Consider the following 20,919-nt stretch of genomic DNA (forward strand, 5'->3'; position numbering starts at 1 on the left):
TCGCATCACTACCTCCCCATGATATAAATAAATCACGCAACTAGTCTATGGGGTATATTTATGAAAATGCGAGCGGACATTAACTGGTGTAGCGTATCATGTCCGCTGCACATCGATAAATGCCAACAGCATACGCTGTCGACATTTAACATAGCACCAGCAGTTCTTGTGAACTGCTGGTGCAATACTGCCCCCTGCAGATTTGCGGCCAATCAGCCGCTAGCAGCGGGTGTCAATCGATCGGGTTGATTTCTGTCCACGGCCTCAGAGCAGGTGGACAAGTGACTGAGCTTGATAAATTGACCACTATTTATTTACGTTATTATAAAAGTTTTTGTCCCTGAGTTGCATATAAAGAAAAAGGTTTTAAAATGCAAAAAGGGAGGACATGAAACCCAAAATGTTTCTTTCATGATTCAGATAGAGCATACAAGTTCAACAACTCTTCAGCTTACGTCTATTATCTAATTTGCTTACTACTAGATTACGAGTTTTGCGTTAACAGGGGTGCGGTGTTAATGCACAGTTTTCCCTCAATGCTCACCTAAAGTAACGCTGGTATTACGGTTTTTTTAAACCCCGGCGTTAGCCACAAAAAGGTGAGCGTAGAGCTGAATTTAGCTCCACATCTCACCTCAATACCAGCGCTGCTTACTGTAGCGGTAAGCTGGCTAAACGTGCTCATGCATGATTTCCCCATAGGTATCAATGGGGCAGTTACGGCTGATAAAAAACCTAACACCTGCAAAAAAGCAGGGTTCAGCTCCTAACGCAGCCCTATTTATTCCTATGGGGAAATACATTTATGTCTACACCTAACACCCTAACATGAACCCTGAGTGTAAACACCCCTAATCTTACACTTATTAACCCCTAATCTGCCACCCCCAACATCGCAGACACCTGCATTTTATTATTAACCCCTAATCTGCCGCTCCGGACACCGCCGCCACCTACATTATCCCTATGAACCCCTAATCTGTTGCCCCAACATCGCTGACACCTACTTTTTATTTATTAACCCCTACTCTGCTGCCCCCAATGTTGTTGCAACCTACCTACAATTATTAACCCCTAATCTGCCGCACCCAATGTCGTCGCCACTATAATAAAGTTATTAACCCCTAAATCTAAGTCTAACCCTAAACCTAACCCCCTAACTTAAATATAATTTAAATAAATGAAATAAAATAACTACAATTAACTAAATTAGTCCTATTTAAAACTAAATACTTACCTATAAAATAAACCCTAAGCTAGCTACAATATAACTAATAATTACATTGTAGCTATTTTAGGATTTATTTTTATTTTACAGGTAAGTTTGTATTTATTTTAAAAAGGTACAATAGTTATTATCTAGCTAATATAAGTACAAATTTACCTGTAAAATAAACCCTAACCTAAGTTACAATTACACCTAACACTACACTATAAATAAATTAATTACCTAAATTAAATTAAACTAATTACAATTAAATGAAATAAACTAAAGTAAAAAAAAAAAAACACTAAATTACAAAGAATTTTAAACTAATTACACCTACTCTAATCCCCCTAATAAAATAAAAAAGTCCCCAAAATAAAAAAAGCCCTACCCTATACTAAATTACAAATAGCCCTTATAGGATTCTATCAGCCAATCGGAATTAAGGTAGGAAAAATCCTATTGGCTGATGCAATCAGCCAATAGGATTGAGCGCGCATTCTATTGGCTGATTGGAACAGCGTTGGGACCTCTCAACACTGCTTTTTAAGGCTAACGCAAGACTCGTAATCTAGGCGTTAGCTGAAAAGGATACCGTAACCTAGATAGGTTCAGGAGCGGGGAGCTATCTGCTGTTTAGTGACTGCACATATATGTCTCTTGTCATTGGCTTACCGATGTGTTAAGCTAGCTCTCAGTAGTGCATTGCTGTTCTTTCAAAAAAAGGATACCAAGAAAATAAAGCAAAATTCACAATACAAGTAAATTGGAAATTTGTTTTAAAATGTGTGCTCTATCTGAAAACATAAAAAAAAATTGGGTTTCATGTCCCGTTAATTTAAAAAAAAGAAAAAGTTCCAGTCCAGAATATAGCAACTTTTCATGCTGGATGAGGTTTGTTCTTGTCCATTGATAAAAATATGAGAGTTGCCCTCATCAGCCAGTAAGCAATCAGCCTTAGGAATATGTTGAGCATGAACAAGCATAACTATTAGTTTCAATTATCAGTGTAAATGATTTTAACCTATTCTTTTTCAGGCAAAAATGTTTAACGTTTTTAAATACTGCTCATTATTATACATACACCAATTAGTTTTAAAGGGACCATTTACCCAAAACGTTATCTCCTTTAATTTGTTCCCAATGATCCATTTTACCTGCTGGAGTGTAATTAAATTGTTTACAGATAGCTCCTTAGCCTGTATATAGGCATTTGAAATAGCTGATTTAGTCTGTAGTACCTATACTGAAAGTTTCTATACCTAGGTATAGGCTATTGAGAAACTATGTAAATGCAGCCAGCAGAAGAAATTACACTCACAGTGGGAGGGGGGAGATAGAAAGTTATAACATTTTAATTTTCAATTTTTCTTTCTAAATATTGTACAGAGACAGAGATAAGAAAGGGAGGGTGCACACAGGTGTCTCAAGTGGGAGGAGCTGTTCAGTGCAGAGCACACACTGAGATGGTGAGCAGCATGTAGTATGGTGCACAGACAGCCTGTTCAGTCATTCCCACCTGCAGTATATTCTCTCGTTGCTGGTGCGGTTTCACCCTAGAGAGAAGGGCCATGACAACAGGGCCCGTTTGCAGAATTATTCGCCAGTGTTGAATCGGCTCGTAGGACGGAGCCGCAACGTTGCTATACCAGAACCTGCTATGTTAATACTCCAGCAGGGGTAGACGCTATAAACATATTGACTGTCTCGTTTGTCTGTCAGCTATCAGCGAAGCCAAAACCTGTAAAGGAGACACAGCTGTCCGTCGGGTATAATATCCTGTAAACACCGCAAGACAGTGCGCAAAGAGACAAGAAAGAAAAAAACCTGTTTCCAGCATTTCTGTGGTACGAGTGAGTCCTGGCCCGCTGTGGGATTGCTGTATCCCCTAGGGCTTGGCTCTCGTTTCAGCTCTTCGTCCCGGTGAGGGCAGTTCTCTCGATCTGTGGAGGTGATCGTAACAGTTGGATCTTGCTAGACTCCCTCTTCCAATCAGGGAGTAGGATAAAGACAAGCCCACAGAGACAACCAATGAGAGCCGGAGGTGTGTGGAGAGGCGCCAATACACAGCAGGACATCATATCACCGACTCCAGACACGTAAGAGTCCTACTGCTGTGCTGATTACTGCATTGAATAAGCGGGTTGACAAAAAAGATCTGCGGGTATTGGCTGTAAAGGTACTGTTCTACTCAAGCTTTTACGGAGCTCCATTTAGTTAAAGGGGACTATACAGGCTATAGAGGTTAACTGCTGTAGTGGTGGAGTTGCCCGGAATTTTGGCTAAAAGAAGCATACCCTGAAAGAAGCCAGATTATATCTTGTTACTGCTTGCTAGGAATGTAATGAACTATTGACTCATAAGGCTAATACAAAAGAACTATGCTGATTATACTGCCGTTCGTTATAGCTGAAAGAGCATGTTAAAAAGTTGGTATAGTTTCATCTCAGAAGGCCTAAGACGAGTTTGTTCTCTGTTTCAGATAAGGCAGTAACGAATTTGAATCCAAGAACTTTTTTCTTATTTACAGATTTTTGTGCTCGCTTTTGTTCTAATATTTATCTTTTTTTTTTCTTTTTCTTTTTCCATATATGCATGGATTAGTCATTTTATTTGTTGCAACTTTGTTTATATAACTACAGGTTGTTTCAAAGGTTAAGCAAAATTATTCTGTTATTTTTTTTTTTTTTTTTTTTTTTTTTTTACCTGTGGTCTTTTTTTTTTTCTTTTTTTATCTGTTTATTCTCTAGAGGCTATGTGCAGATGAACGCAATTATAGCTACTTAATATAATCTGAGTCTATGAGAGTATATAGATAGCTGATATAATTTTCTGACATATATAATATAAAAATAAGAAACCAGGATTGTTTCGATAATGACCAGTTAATTACTATGAGTATATTGTATATATTGTGTGTGTAGTAATTTTGTAAGAAACTATGATTGTTCTAGAGAATTTTCTCTGCAAAGAGGTATTAGGCTAAGTGCTCTATTTTTTTCTTGTGGGACATATTTAATTGTTTATTTTGTATAGGGAGGAAGGGGAGAATAGGGAACTAGAAGATGTGTAGAATTGCTATCTAACTAGTTAGGTGTGTGAAGTCTCATTTGCCGGCTCTTTTTGTTGTTTCACTTTTTTTTTTTTTTTTTTCTCACGTTTTTGTCTGCACCATTCCTGGGTAGTAACAGGGAAGGGGACAAGATTAGATTGCACACGGATTGTATATATTTGTTTAATTTCACTGGTAGTTCAGTCAGGCCTAGATAGGCCAGCGTAGTAGTGTTTGAATTTTCACATTTTTATGGAAAAGTATATCACTCAGGTGAAATTGAGTTCACCCATAATGCCGGCGAAAGTAAAGAAAAAAAAAACATTAAAGTAACCGATACTAGTTTAGACGGCTCAATGGAGCCTAGCAAAACCACTTTAGATATACAGGAATTAATATCTAAAATCTCAGACATTTTCTCCCCCCAATTTGAACTTATTAAAAAAGAACTAGGGACTATTTCCTCTGAAATCTCCTATCTCCTATCAGCGGAGGTAAGGAGGTAAGACAGTTTTCAGTTAGATTAACTGAGGCAGAGACAAGAATTTCCGATGTAGAAGACCAGACACATATACTTTCTGAGATGTCACAGAAACAGGAATCTAAAATTAAAAATATGCAGTTGCGCCTGGAGGATCTGGAGGATCGCTCCAGGCGTAACAATATTAGAATAGTTGGTCTCCCGGAATTAGTAGCGTACGAAGATCTATTAAAATTTACCTCCACTACATTACCCTTAGCAGTAGGGATGCCTTCACATATGTTACCACTTTCGATTGAACGATCGCACAGATTAGGTCAGAGAAAAACATTGCCAGATGGAGCATTGAAAAATAGAGTTTGTCTGTTTAAACTCTTAAAGTATCAAGATAAAGTGGAATTGATGAGGCGTTTTAAAACATCTGAGCCTCCTCTTTTTGCAAACAGCAGAGTATTATTATTCCAGGACTTTTCCTCTGAGACCTCTTCTAAGAGGAGAGCGATGGCTCCCTTTTGCACACAACTAATAAATAGAGGATTAAAAGCACGTATGGTGTATCCTGCACGTATTATAGTTGACGCTGAAGGTGCCAGGTGTTCCTTTGGAGAGGTCACGGAGGTAAAGAAATATATAGAGACTCTCGAGAAGTGATATGGTCTAGCTGAATAGGATAGACAGGAAGAAAGTTGACCCCTTGTTGAATCTACATGCAGCAGGACGATATGTTGTCCTCAGTAGATAGTATAGCAATTTGTTTTCTCTGTTTTTATTTTGATCGGCTGTCTGTGTTTGAGGTTTTTTTTTTTTTGTTTTTTTTTTTTCTCCCCGTTTGGCCCGCTCTCACCTCCCTTCCCTACCTAGGGTGTCAAATATGGAAGGCCTCTCCTTTATACTGTATATTTTATATTCTCTCTAGGCCGATAATCCTTGATTTATACTCCGCATGATATTAGATGGCTGAGGGAATTAAAATATTATCGTGGAATGTGGGGGGGATAACCTCCCTCATTAAGCGCAAACTTGTCATTAAAACCCTAGCGTCACATAAACCAGATATAGCCTTGTTGCAGGAGACCCACCTTAAGGAGTTTGAAGCAGCAAAATTGAAGATTAAATGGGTGGGCAAAGTAATTTCTACCTCAGGGCCCAGTAGAAAATGTGGGTTAGTTATTTTATTACATAAAGATCTAGATTATAAGATTGTTAAGTTAGAAATAGACCCGGCTGCCAGATATATTTTGTTACAAATCCAGCTAAAAAATATAAAATTAGTGATATGTAAAATGTATGCCCCAAATAAATTCTCCTGGGATTTTTGGGAAAAAATTAAAATGAAATTATTCCCTTTTACCACTGGAAATCTAATATTAGGAGGAGATTTCAACGCAACCCTTTGTCCAGTATTGGACAGATTCTCTGATAAGAATAGATCGGCCCAGGAAAGAAATGCAAAATTTTTAAAACAATTTTGTACCCAGCTAAAATTAGTAGATATATGGCGATTAAAAAATCCAGATAAATTAGTATTTTCATGTGAGTCTATGGCTCACGGTACATTTTCTAGAATAGATTTTTTTTTAATCTCTGAAATATTATCTGTTTGGGAATTAGAGGTAGAGGTGGGAGATATTATAATTTCAGATCATGCAATTATTTCACTATTCTTCCCAATAGGTAATAAGGAAAGGGTAAAAATACCTGGTTTTGTCTTCCCTCGCTACCTCTATACCAATGCTAAATTTGTTAGTTATTTGAAAGGATCCTGGCAGCGATATTATGTGGAGAATATAGAGTATCTTAACAAACCGGAAATTTTATGGGAGGCGTATAAAGCAGTGTTGCGGGGCGAGATCCAGTCATATGTGAGTATAGCCAGGAAGAGAAAGAGAGCACGAGAAATCCAAATTACAAATCAAGTTAGAAACTCTTATAAGAAATTTTGTTTAAACCGTACAGAAGGTAACTTGGGAATATATAGAGCTAATAGACAAGAAAGAGACATTTTCCTTAAACAAAAATCAATAGAAGAGGAAGCAAAAATAAATCTCCATTTTAGAGGTTTATATGGTTGCTCAGCTAAATATCTGGCCAGACTTACCAAAGCTAGAAAAAGAAAAAATCTTATTCTTGCTATTCGAACAACTAAAGGTAGATCAACAGAATCCAAAGAGATTTTAGAAACTTTTTTTTAACTATTACCAACAGCTGTATTCAGCGATAGAAACTGATAATGTGAATCAATATCTTTTTTGGAATACAGTAGTAGTACCTAAAATATCTTTTGAGGATCTAAACGCAATTAATGCTCCGATTTCTATAGAAGAAATCAGAAGCGCTATAGATAATTTAAAGTTAAACAAAGCTGCAGGCCCAGACGGTTTCCCCGCTGAATATTATAGATGTATTGGTGAAGATATACTAATTTTCTTAGAAAAACTCTTTAACTTCTATTATTGTACAAAAAATCCAATTTCAACTTATTTTCTGGCTGCAAACATTTCTCTTATCCTAAAGAAAGTTAAAAATTCTGAAGATCCGGCCTCTTATAGACCTATCTCGGTTTTAAACATAGACTATAAAATACTAATGACGATCATAGCGTCCAGATTATCTCTTTGTTTGCACCAAATTATTCATCCAGATCAAACCGGATTTATGGTGTCTAGAAATCCGACAAAAAATATTTGCAAATTAATTAACCTTTTGGATTACGCATGGAATGTAGATAAGGGTAAGAGGGAGCCACTTTGGCAAGATTTAGCTATTTTGTCTTTAGACGCAGTTAAAGCGTTTGACTCGATTGTATGGGATTATCTGTTTAAGGCGTTAGAGCAGTTTGGATTCAATGGTGAATTTCTTTGGTTTATACATAGAGTATATTACAACCCAATATCTTACATACTTATTAATGGGCCGGTCTCTCCTAAAATTGTGCTACAACACGGTACCAGACAAGGGTGCCCCTTGTCCCCGGTGCTCTTTAATATTGCGCTAGAACCTCTGGCTATACGATTTAGAGAAGTGCTATTAGGAGTTTCGTTTGGTACCCACTATCTTAAAACTCTATTATATGCTGATGATGTCTTATTATTCCTGGTTAATACGCAACAGGCTATACCAGAGGTACTGCAAATCTTGACAATGTTTAGCTCTTTTTCTGGATACAAGATAAATTTTTAAAAAAGTGAATTGATGTGGCTTAATAATATAAAAATAACCCATATACCTGTCCTGCTAAACCCAGTCCTGGAGTCCCTAGACTACATTCAGAAAATGGAAGAGTATGCGTTGAGGGTTGAGGGTCGTTATGACCTTTACTGCTCAATCTGGCTCCCTTGGGAAGAGTACAGGAGGTCAAAAGATCCTAATGATTAGGTTAACTTCCAGTTTGGAGAGCAGTACGTGGTGAAACTTATATGACTGCTCTACTGAGGCGGCTGAATCTCTCGCCTTCGTTTCCCCTCCCTCTGGGTTTTTTTTTTTTGTTTTTTTTTTCCTCTCTTCCCCTTCTTCTTCTCTTTTACTCCTCTCTCATACTCATCTCGGCCAATAGTTCTTCGGGCCACTTAATTTTCCCCCATTCCCAAGCTGTGTCCATTGGGTGGTTTACACTCAGTAGTTCATATTCTTATCCCCAACATATCTTAGACGACTCTATATGCATAATACCCACTTCATATTCTATGTGAATCCCAATGAGCATTTATGACTGTGAAAATTAAGTCTCCTGCTAGAACCAGACTACAGATCCCATGAGTGGATCTATTTGATATCGTTGACATTTGTATATTCTGTTTATTAATGTTCTAAATGAGGCGGCATGAGGGTCCGCTTCCCGGCCTCATTGATAGTCAGTGAATGTTTGTAATTCCGGGAAGTTAATGACTTGTATTATTGCCTATGACACTATCTTTATTGCAAAGCTTGTAAACCTGACTTTGTTATTGCCTCAATAAAAATATATTTAATAATAACAAATAAAAAAAATAATAAAAAAAAAATAACCCATACGGTTCCATTTAAATGAGTTGAGGCCATTAAATATCTTGGTCTAGTGTTGCATAAAAACCCTACTCTTTGGTACAAAGATAATTTTGGGCCCCTACTTGAAAAGATTGAAAAAGACCTTCGGCTGTGGAAGACATTTCCATTGCCATTAACAGCTCGCGTCAATCTTGTCAAGACTATCATTTTTCCACGTCTGCTCTACCCGTTGCAGAACTTGCCGCTATTTATACCATATAAAGATTTGAAATTAATTAATGCACTTTTTTCTAAATTCATATGGAATAATAAGAAGCCTCGAATTGCTCTTAAGAAACTAATGCAAAATACTGGGGCAGCAGGACTTTCTCTTCCTGATCTTAAACTGTATAATTTGGCGGCTATGGTTAAAATAGCAATAGATTGGCTTTCGGGATCTAGCTTAGTATCATCTATAGATTTGGAATCTTTCCTAATCACCCCGTTTTCGGTAAAAGCCCTTTTACATATGCAAGTGTAGAAATTACCGCAGAATGTGAGTTGCCTCATGTCCTTCAAGAATATAGTTCAGGCCTGGCAAAGATTTTGTAGAATTTTAGATCTAGATTATTCTGTATCAGAGTTTCTACCTATATTAAATAATCCAAGTTTTTTGCCGGGCTTATATCAAAGAGCATTCAAAGATTGGGCTAATAAAGGACTTTGTTATGTAAGACAATTACTAAATGAAAATCATCAAATATTAGATGCGGAGGAGATTTTTAGTAAATTTGGAATACCTAGAACAAGTCTATTTGCTTAATTTCAAATCCGTCACTTTATTTCAGAGCAGAATTGGTATGCTCTATCTTTTGTGGCCTGGTCAGATATTAAGCTGTGTATACAAAAAATTAATTCAGGTGACTCCTCAATCTCTTTGATGTACGACATTATGCTGAATAAACAAAGTCTGATAATTAAGGATAATATTTGCAAATTTTGGGCACCATTGATTCCCTCGGTAGATCATGAAATAATTAAGCAGAGCTTTGAGTTAATACGCAAATGTAAAGTACCGGTGGATTGGAATGAATCACATATGAAATTGATTAATAATTTTTATCTCTCTCCCTGGAAATTAATGAAGATTTATCCCTTCGGGGTTAATGTATGTCCATATTGTGCACATACCAGAGCAGATATATTTCATATGTTCTGGTCATGCCCTAAAGTTAAACAACTATGGCTCAAAATTATTTACTGGTTCAATAAATCATATAAAGTTACAATTGCCCTTGCAGCCGAGGATATTATTTTTTTATTTCAGCTAAAAGATAGTAATCCTGTAAATAGCCTTAATACAATTATTCTGGCAGTAAGATTCTGTATACTTAAAAACTGGAAAGCCAGGTATGTACCTGGACTTTCTATGATTTTTAAAACCCTTCAAAATCAAATTCTTTTTGAATCACATCATTTATATGATGTATCTGAGATTAGAATTAAGAAGTTTCTCTGGAAATGGTCTCCTGTTATTTTGTCTTTCCCGGTTGCATTTCAGAGAGTGATTCTGTCCCCATTTTTAACTTCAGTGAGCTTTGCGGAATTGACGCTATTAAATGTTTTCCCACATACCTGGATTGAGCGGCCCTGAGGGGAGTGCGGGGTAGAGATAGAGGGGAGGGGGAGTAGGACCAAAGTACAGGGATTTTTTTTTTTTTTTTTTTTGTTTGTGTGTTTGTGATTTTCAAGTTTTGAAGATTATTTTGTATTATGATGATTAAGTTATCTTTTGAAAATAAAGGAAAAAAGGAAAATAGGTATGTAAAGAGCAGATAAGAAAGAGAAAGGACCCAATAGGTTTATATTTGCTGTTATATGTTTTACATTGATACATCTTAAACTGTGGATTTTCAGAAAAAATCTGTACAATGTTTTTTTTTCTTGTTTTTGTTTATCTGTACCATACAATAGGTTGGGCCCTGCGTGGCGCAAGATATGTAATTTGATTCTCTTGTAATTTGATTTCTATGTATTTACTGTTCTTTACATATAATAAAAAAGAAAAAAAAAAGAAAGGGAAGCATTTGAGTGATAAGATAATGAGATATGATCTGTCTGCAAGCCAAGCCTATTTTGATAGGCTGTGGTTTCAGAGAGCAAATCCATCTATTTCTTTTGCAAAAAGAAGCATAAATTAACAATTTCTCATACATTTTATACGTTGCAGCTGGTATAAGTTATAGGAAACACATTCAGGGAAAAACAATTTTACAGTGAACTGTCCCTTTAATGTAATTATTTTTTTAACAAATGTCACCAGAAATAATAACCCCTTGGTCGTTTTATCTGCTCTTCCCATAGACAATACTGTAGATCAATTATGGATCTGGTTATTTTAAGAGGCAAACTATAACCAGATACATTTATCGTTCTACTGATTTATTAAACAACTCACTTCACAATGTGTTCAAAGACTACACAAATTCTTCCAGTGCTCATCTCTTCAAATGTGAATCCTTTTGTGCATCTGCTTTCTTTGCTCATCCAGGGGGTAAAAATGTTCAATTTTCAGCAACATCAAAAGGCCGTTTCTGTGCTGGATGCATCTCAGCTGTCTCTTACCTGATAAGGCTAATAATGCTGAGTCTAAAGAACAGTTCAGTTACCATGGAAATAAAAAAACTGCCTACCTATCATTTCTCTGAAGCTGAATAAATGCGCTCTTGAGAAAAGCAAACTATTCTCATATAAGCTGTATTATGCAAAAAAACATATGTCTTTTATCATAAGGATACCCATTATGCTCTAAATAAATTGGGATTTTATATATATATATATATATATATATATATATATATACACACACAATACTTTTTTTATGTATCTGACGACAGGGGAGACCCTGAAGATATTTATACAATAAAGTGTGATTTGCTTGTAAATACCAGAGAGCCGGAGAGTGCTTTCCTGCTTCGCATATGTATACATACACATATATATATAAACATGTAGAAGAAAGCGCACTCCAAGGGATCCTTAACCAGGCACTTTTATTAAGTGAACGTTTTTGGACAAATATAGTCCGTCCTCAGACCAAAAAAGTGAATACATTTTTGGTCTGAGGATGGACTATATTTGTCCGAAAACGTTCACTTAATAAAAGTGCCTAGTTAAGGATCCCTTGGAGTGCGCTTTCTTCTACATGTTTATTTGCCTGCTTTGCTGCACCCGGGTCATTGGATCATTTGTTTGCTTGGAGTGCAATCCTCTACTGATTTATATATATATATATATATATATATATACACACAACACATACCCATCCAAAGGAGAGATACACACTTACTAGATTCTTTACCCATATATTAAACACCCTCATACAGATTTAATATTATCTAATACAGGGATAGGCAAGGTGTCCGTGACTAGCCCTTGCAGTGTCCACCACAACCTTAGTATATCATTTCTTTCTGATTAAATAATAGGAATAAAAAAAAAATATGTAGTGTGAATAAACTGTTAGCGATATTGGGTGATAAGTTATGGAATAAATAAAGCCTGAGTCAAATACTGGATGTGCATCTGTATAATAACACCCAGCTCTATACAAAGAAACAGTAGTGACCCTGGCACATGGGTATAGCCAGACAAGGGATGGTTATAGGGTGGTATCTGCATCAGTATAATAACACCCAGCGCTATATAATGACACAGTAGTGACACTGGCACATGGGTATAGCCAGACAAGGGCTGGTTATAGGGTCAGTGGTATCTGCATCAGTATAATATCACCCAGCGCTATATAATGACACAGTAGTGACACTGGCACATGCATATAGCCAGACAAGGGCTGGTTATAGGGTCAGTGGTATCTGCATCAGTATAATAACACCCAGCGCTATATAATGACACAGTAGTGACACTGGCACATGGGTATAGCCAGACAAGGGCTGGTTATAGGGTCAGTGGTATTTTCATCAGTATAATAACACCCAGCACTATATAATGACACAGTAGTGACACTGGCACATGGGTATAGCCAGACAAGGGCTGGTTAGAGGACCAGTGGTATCTGCATCTGTATAATAACACCCAACACTATATAATGACACAGTAGTGACACTGGCACATGGGTATAGCCAGACAAGGGCTGGTTATAGGGTCAGTGGTATCTGCATCAGTATAATAACACCAAGCACTATATAATGACACAGTGACACTGGCTCATGGGTATAGCCAGACAAGGGCTGGTTATAGGATCAGTGTTATCTGCATCAGTATAATAACACCCAGCACTATATAATGACACATTAGTGACACTTTCACATGGGTATAGCCAGACAAGGGCTGGTTATAGGGTCAGTGGTATCTGCATCAGTATAATAACACCAAGCACTATATAATGACACAGTGACACTGGCACATGGGTATAGCCAGACAAGGGCTGGGGTCAGTGGTATCTGCATCAGTATAATAACACCCAGCGCTATATTATGATACAGTAGTGACACTGGCACATGGGTATAGCCAGAGGAGGGCTGGTTATAGGATCAGTGGTATCTGCATCAGTATAATAACACCATGCACTATATAATGACACAGTAGTGACACTGGCACATGGGTATAGCCAGAGAAGGGCTGGTTATAGGACCAGTGGTATCTGCATCAGTATAATAACAATAAGCACTATATAATGACACAGTAGTGACACTGGCTCATGGGTATAGCCAGAGGAGGGCTGGTTATAGGATCAGTGGTATCTGCATCAGTATAATAACACCCAGCACTATATAATGACACAGTAGTGACACTGGCACATGGGTATAGCCAGAGTAGGGCTGGTTATAGGGTCAGTGGTATCTGCATCAGTATAATAACACCCAGCACTGTATAATGACACAGTAGTGACACTGGCACATGGGTATAGCCAGAGGAGGGCTGGTTATAGGATCAGTGGGATCTGCATCAGTATAATAACACCAAGCACTATAAAATAATGTTTTTCATATCTTTGAGCCCTAAATCTTTTGTGTGCAATATTTTTTGGGATTAATGCTTATTAGATAGTGTTATTATGAGTTTAACTGTACTTTGTATTCTATTTTTGATATGTTTTGTGTAAATTGTTAGTTTCATGAAAGTTAACCAGAGCTCTGAAGTTGCGGTAATCATTCTAGAAAAAATCGTGATTGTGCTCAAGCGATTGCATTTACTTTCAACACGTAATACCAGCAGTAAATCCGTAGAGCTTAAACATCTGCAATAAACACCTTATCGCTTGTGCGCAAAGGTTTGTGCTCCATTCATAATCTGGCCCAGAGTGTGCAAGTTAAAAGGAAGACCCCTGACACTGTCGCTATTGATTTCCCGCTTCCTCAAAAAGATTATCAGGGGTTCATAATATTTTCTTAATTATTTCCTCTTTCTTTATATATAGGGCCAGATTACAAGTGGGGTGCTAAATATCGCTTTCGGGAAAGCGATATTAGCACTCCACTGAGTAATACCAGCGCACACTAATGTGCGCTGGTATTACAAGTTTACATCAATGTAAATGCAAACTCGCATTTGTATTACTGGGAAGCATTGCGCTCACGACAGTGCGCTTCCATAAGCTCCTATGGGAGCCTCATTAACATGCCGTGAGATACGGCATGAGAACCTCGCGCAGCAAAGTGGTTAAGTAGCGTTCCGATCACAGCAAGGTGTAAATATATATGTATATGATTATATACAAATATATATGTGTTAATATGTGTATATATACACATATTAACACACACATATATATATATATACAGGGAGTGCAGAATTATTAGGCAAATGAGTATTTTGACCACATCATCCTCTTTATGCATGTTGTCTTACTCCAAGCTGTATAGGCTCGAAAGCCTACTACCAATTAAGCATATTAGGTGATGTGCATCTCTGTAATGAGAAGGGGTGTGGTCTAATGACATCAACACCCTATATCAGGTGTGCATAATTATTAGGCAACTTCCTTTCCTTTGGCAAAATGGGTCAAAAGAAGGACTTGACAGGCTCAGAAAAGTCAAAAATAGTGAGATATCTTGCAGAGGGATGCAGCACTCTTAAAATTGCAAAGCTTCTGAAGCGTGATCATCCAACAATCAAGCGTTTCATTCAAAATAGTCAACAGGGTCGCAAGAAGCGTGTGGAAAAACCAAGGCGCAAAATAACTGCCCATGAACTGAGAAAAGTCAAGCGTGCAGCTGCCAAGATGCCACTTGCCACCAGTTTGGCCATATTTCAGAGCTGCAACATCAATGGAGTGCCCAAAAGCACAAGGTGTGCAATACTCAGAGACATGGCCAAGGTAAGAAAGGCTGAAAGACGACCACCACTGAACAAGACACACAAGCTGAAACGTCAAGACTGGGCCAAGAAATATCTCAAGACTGATTTTTCTAAGGTTTTATGGACTGATGAAATGAGAGTGAGTCTTGATGGGCCAGATGGATGGGCCTGTGGCTGGATTGGTAAAGGGCAGAGAGCTCCAGTCCGACTCAGACGCCAGCAAGGTGGAGGTGGAGTACTGGTTTGGGCTGGTATCATCAAAGATGAGCTTGTGGGGCCTTTTCGGGTTGAGGATGGAGTCAAGCTCAACTCCCAGTCCTACTGCCAGTTTCTGGAAGACACCTTCTTCAAGCAGTGGTACAGGAAGAAGTCTGCATCCTTCAAGAAAAACATGATTTTCATGCAGGACAATGCTCCATCACACGCGTCCAAGTACTCCACAGCGTTGCTGGCCAGAACGGATACAAAAGATGAAAATCTAATGACATGGCCTCCTTGTTCACCTGATCTGAACCCCATTGAGAACCTGTGGTCCATCATCAAATGTGAGATTTACAAGGAGGGAAAACAGTACACCTCTCTGAACAGTGTCTGGGAGGCTGTGGTTGCTGCTGCACGCAATGTTGATTGTGAACAGATCAAAACACTGACAGAATCCATGGATGGCAGGCTTTTGAGTGTCCTTGCAAAGAAAGGTGGCTATATTGGTCACTGATTTGTTTTTGTTTTGTTTTTGAATGTCAGAAATGTATATTTGTGAATGTTGAGATGTTATATTGGTTTCACTGGTAAAAATAAATAATTGAAATGGGTATATATTTGCTTTTTGTTAAGTTGCCTAATAATTATGCACAGTAATAGTCACCTGCACACACAGATATCCCCCTAAAATAGCTATAACTAAAAACAAACTAAAAACTACTTCCAAAACTATTCAGCTTTGATATTAATGAGTTTTTTGGTTCATTGAGAACATGGTTGTTGTTCAATAATAAAATTAATCCTCAAAAATACAACTTGCCTAATAATTCTGCACTCCCTGTATATATATATATATGTGTGTATATAAGCATATACATATATATTTGCTGGGAACGCACAGTTCCCATAGACCACAATGTAACTGTTTTTTTTCTAATACCCAACAGTCGTCAACTTTAACCCGTTAAAACTGCCTAGGACAGGTTTTTTTTATTATTTTTACAACAAATGCTACTTTTTTTTAGTAAAAAAAACTATAATGTCCTCTATTTTGAGGGCATTTGGGGCACTTTTAGAAAATTAACCAGAGATCTGATCTCTGGTTAATTTTCTGAGTGCTAATTGCTACCCAAGCTTGTGGTAGCAATAACCAGCCAAAGTAAATTTGCCCAATTGCGAGCATGCTATAAATTAGCGCTCCAGTTGTAATCTAGCCCATAATATTTTTAATGAAACCAAGAACAAAATGCCTTTAAACTTTTAGATCAGAATTTATTTTTTCATATATAAAAAGATTATCGTCTTATCATCTTGATCTATATAAAAAAAAATATTTGAAGTTTCTTATCAACTTCTTTTTTTTTTTTTTATTTAACTGCTCAGATTAAGGTTAATTAATTGAGCAAAACAACAATTTTCAATCTAATTTGTTCTCTTCTGGTTTATTCTTTTATCAATTGGTCATGAAGAGAGAAAAACATTCATTGAAAATCAAGTCAGCTCTAATAGGCAATACGCTGTTAAATTAGGTCACTTCAGCATTTGAATGAATCATATGAGTAAATCGTTATTAACCTAAATTAACAACCTTTGCACTTATTAATAATGTGTTTTTTAAGCAATAAAATAAGCGTATAAAAAAAAGCTATGCTGAACTAATGTGCATTTAATAGCATTTTCTATTTAAACTTTATATATTTTAGCCAATAAAAACTGGATGTTATATTTAAATGGTCTTCTGCGTAGTGCTGCTAAAATCCTTACAGCAGATGTAAGCAATAGATGGAATCAATTCCCACAATGTGCCATGGGACTGAAATTTATAGGGACATGGACGCTTTTCTTGATTCAATTAAAGTGTACAATTTAAAAAAAAAACTGCTATAATCAGATTTTCCTCTCACTTCTGCTATCCTTTTTTAATGATAAAGTTTCCAGGCAGGGAACTTATTCCAGACCTTGTTCTGTCCCACTCCCTACTCTCATGTAACCGATCATGCAAGAGTAGGGTCTGTCAATCACTGGAGTGTGTCAGCCCAGGGTGATTTAAGGGGACAGTTTACACATATGTTAAGTATTAGTAAACCTGTGCTTGCACATGAAATTGATCTTCATTTAACAGATGGACTAATATTATTGTGATAATTCACTCTTTGTTATGAATTGAGGCCACTATAGTGGTGTAGAATATACTTGTTTAAAACATATTTTAAAGGGACAGACTACTACAGAATGTTTATTGTTTAAAAAGATAGATAATCCATTTATTACCTATTCACCAGTTTTGCATAACCAACACAGTTATATTAATACACTATTTTCTTCTGTGATTACCTTGTAGCTAAGCCTCTGCAGACTGTCCCCCCTTATTTCAGTTCTTTTGACAGAAGCCAATCAGTGCTGACTTCTAGGTAACTCCACGTACGTGAAGACAATGCTATCTATATGACACACATGAACTAATGCCCTCTAGTTGTGGAAAAACTGTCCAAGTGCATTCAGATTAGAGGCAGCCTTCAAGGGCTATGAAATTAGCAAATGAGTCAGCCTAGGTTTAGCTTTCAACTAAACAATACCAAGAGAACAAAGAAAAATTAATGAAAAAAGTACATTGTAAAGTTGTTTAAAATTACATTCACTATCTGACTTTGACTAGACTGTCCCTTTAACTCTTCTACACCTGACTGAGGAAGTGGAGAGACAAGGAGGCATCATTCTTATGACCGCCCTGCTTCTTAACTTGTAGTTTGAGGTTTGTTTTTATTTTTAACTTCTATTTCACTTTAAAGAGAATGAGAACTTAAGAACAGGTGGCAAAATATTATCAAGACTTTAGGATGTTGTATTTAAAAGTTTTCTATAATTTATATACAAAAGCCTCAGTTACACCATTAAATATTAAAGTAAAAATGTTACTGTACTAGCTGGATATATCTATTGTTATATTCCTGATAGGGACAATTTCCACATAAAAAAAAATGGTGCATTCAGCTCAGGAACATCAGTTTTTCAAAATAACAAAACACTGTAATATATTTTGGAATCCTTTCTTTTAGATAAAACAGAGAAGATTTAATGTATTTACTAAAGGTCAGGTCCATATGTCTTCTTAAAGATCCAATACTGTCCTGAGCACATAGCTAACAGACTTCCTAAAGCTCTCTCATTAGAACCAGGCATTTCTATGGATATAAATTCTGAGATAATTCCCTAAGTGACGTCAGCTCATTAATGTTCATTTTACCGAACTGCTCATTGTCTTTAGGGACACCGTGGCTATAATGGAGCAGTCTACAACATGAATAATGGAGCTGTATAAATACAAGAGTTAAAGGCACATATAAGTGCCATCAGAATGATCTAATGCACAAGACTATTTCTTTACTGCACTAATGATTGGAAATCATTTTGGGCCACATTGCAATTAAAGCACAACTGATAATGTGGTGTGTTATTTTGCACTCAGCCTTGTATACACAATCAGTAGTTATTTGTTAAAATGCATTTCAACTATAGGCTTGTGCATTTACCTAGGTATCTCTTCAACACAGAATATCATGGGAACAAAGACAATTTGATAATATAAGTAAATTGGAAACATTTTGAAAATAGTGCCCTTTGTCTAAATCACAAAATATTTTTTTGGGTTTTATTATCCCTTTAAAGGTACAGTCTACACTAGAATTGTTATTGTTTAAAAAGATAGATAATCCCTTTATTACCCATTCCCTAGTTTTGCATAACCAACACAGTTATATAAATACACTTTTTACCTCTTTGATTACCTTATATCTAAGCCTCTGCAAACTGCCCCCTTATTTCAGTTCTTTTGACAGACTTGCATTTTATCCAATCAGAGCTGGCTCACTGGAACTCCACGTGCGTGAGCACAGTGTTATCTATATGACACACATGAACTAACACCCTCTAGTGGTAAAAACTGTCAAAAGGCCCTGAGAGAAGAGGCGGCCTTAAAGGGCTTAGAAATTTGCATATGAACCTCCTAGGTTTAGCTTTCAACTTAGAATACCAAGAGAACAAAGCAAAATTGGTAAATTGTTTAAAATTACATTCTCTATCTTAATCATAAAAGTTTATTTTGGACTAGACTGTCCCTTTAACTAATTTAAGAAATCAAAGAAATACTGATGAAATGCATCAGTATCAGGGGTGTATTTATGCATAGGCCAACAAGGCCGGTGCCTAGGGCGACAGATTTGAGGGGGCGGCACTGGCACTATGTTGGCGTTAACCGGTTATTATTATTTTATTAATTTAAAAAATTTCTCCGTGCGGCAGTCACGTGACCCGGCTTTTACCGACATCACGAGATGTTTTCCTACTTTTGCCCACCTTCCTGTCAGCTCACACGCCGCCCATGTATGGAGGGAGCCACACATGTGCACACGTGATCTCTGAGCACTGGGAGCAGGCAGGCAGGCAGGCACTGGACTTCATGACCTCCATCATGCGGTAAGTGACTAGTCACAGTGGTGACAGATGTGAGAGACAACGTGACGGTGTGTGGAGCGGAGCAGAGCCTGGCTGAGAGATAGTGACAGAGGACTGGACATAACTGAGACTGAGTGCACTACAGACACAGACAGTCACGTCGACTCACGACGCAGTACTAGAAAGGTATTTTTTGCTTTCATTGGGACTCATTGCTCCTCTGCTCTATTCTAAGCTAATGAGTAGTACAGTACTAGTAAGTTTAAGGACAACAAAGTGTAAGTCAGAGACTGTGGCTAGCAGCTATTACAGAGATCATGGCTGCCACTGCGCTGATGGCTCTGTCAGATGATCATGACTGACAGACTCTCAGAGTCACTCTGAACTCTGAAGTACACACAGTGTATACTTAGTACAGCGGATTCCAGGGGCCTGCATTAAAGAGAAGGTTCTTAGGCACAGACCCTGGGATCTGCCGCAGGGTCAGGGTTTGAGTGGCTCTCCAGCAATCTGAGGTAAGTCTGAGGCTATAAGTAAACGTTTTGACCTGTAGCAAAGAACACAAGTGAATGTAAATGTTCCCTCAATATTCAGCATTCATTTAATTTTTAACAAAACTGTACAGCAGACGAATATACAGAAAAACTAATTTCTCAGAATGTGTGTTCCAAAAGAGTTGTACAAACTACATTTTTCGAAGCTGCACATGTCTAATTGTAAAAAAGGCAACATGTTTAACTAAAGCTTTTCTAATGTACCCAACACATAAACAGCGCACACTTATAGTTTAAAGTGGTAATAGTAAACTTGTGTATGGTATTACAAGTTGTCTGTGAAGTATTGCTTTTTACACACAATTTGAAATACTGTTTTGCATTTAGCTCTTTTGAAAATCATGTATTAACTGCTAACTACTTGCTATTGTGCATTCATATTTAACTCACAAAGTGGTGAGATATGTAGTTAAAGGGACATGCAACCCAACATTTTTATTTCATGATTCAGATAGAGCATACAATTTTAAAAAAACTTTACAATTTACTTCTTTTATCTTATTTCCTGTATTCTCTTGGTATCCTTTGATAACAAAGCATTCCTAGGTAGGCTCAGGAGCTGGGTGCTAGCTGCTGATTGGTGGCTGCACAAATATGTCACTTGTGATTGACTTACCAATGTGTTCAGCTAGCTTCACGAATGGATACCAAGAGAATGAAGTAAAATTGATAATAGAAGTAAATTGGT

The 20,919-nt window shown here is 37.1% G+C and overlaps 1 protein-coding gene across 3 annotated transcripts in view; it reads right to left on the reverse strand.

The window, feature by feature from the left end:
- Positions 1-20,919, reverse strand: part of SPON1 (spondin 1) — a 747,780-nt gene that overhangs the window by 196,441 nt on the left and 530,420 nt on the right. The window lies entirely within an intron of this gene.

Source organism: Bombina bombina, chromosome 7, assembly GCF_027579735.1.
Source record: "Bombina bombina isolate aBomBom1 chromosome 7, aBomBom1.pri, whole genome shotgun sequence".
NCBI lineage: Eukaryota > Metazoa > Chordata > Amphibia > Anura > Bombinatoridae > Bombina > Bombina bombina.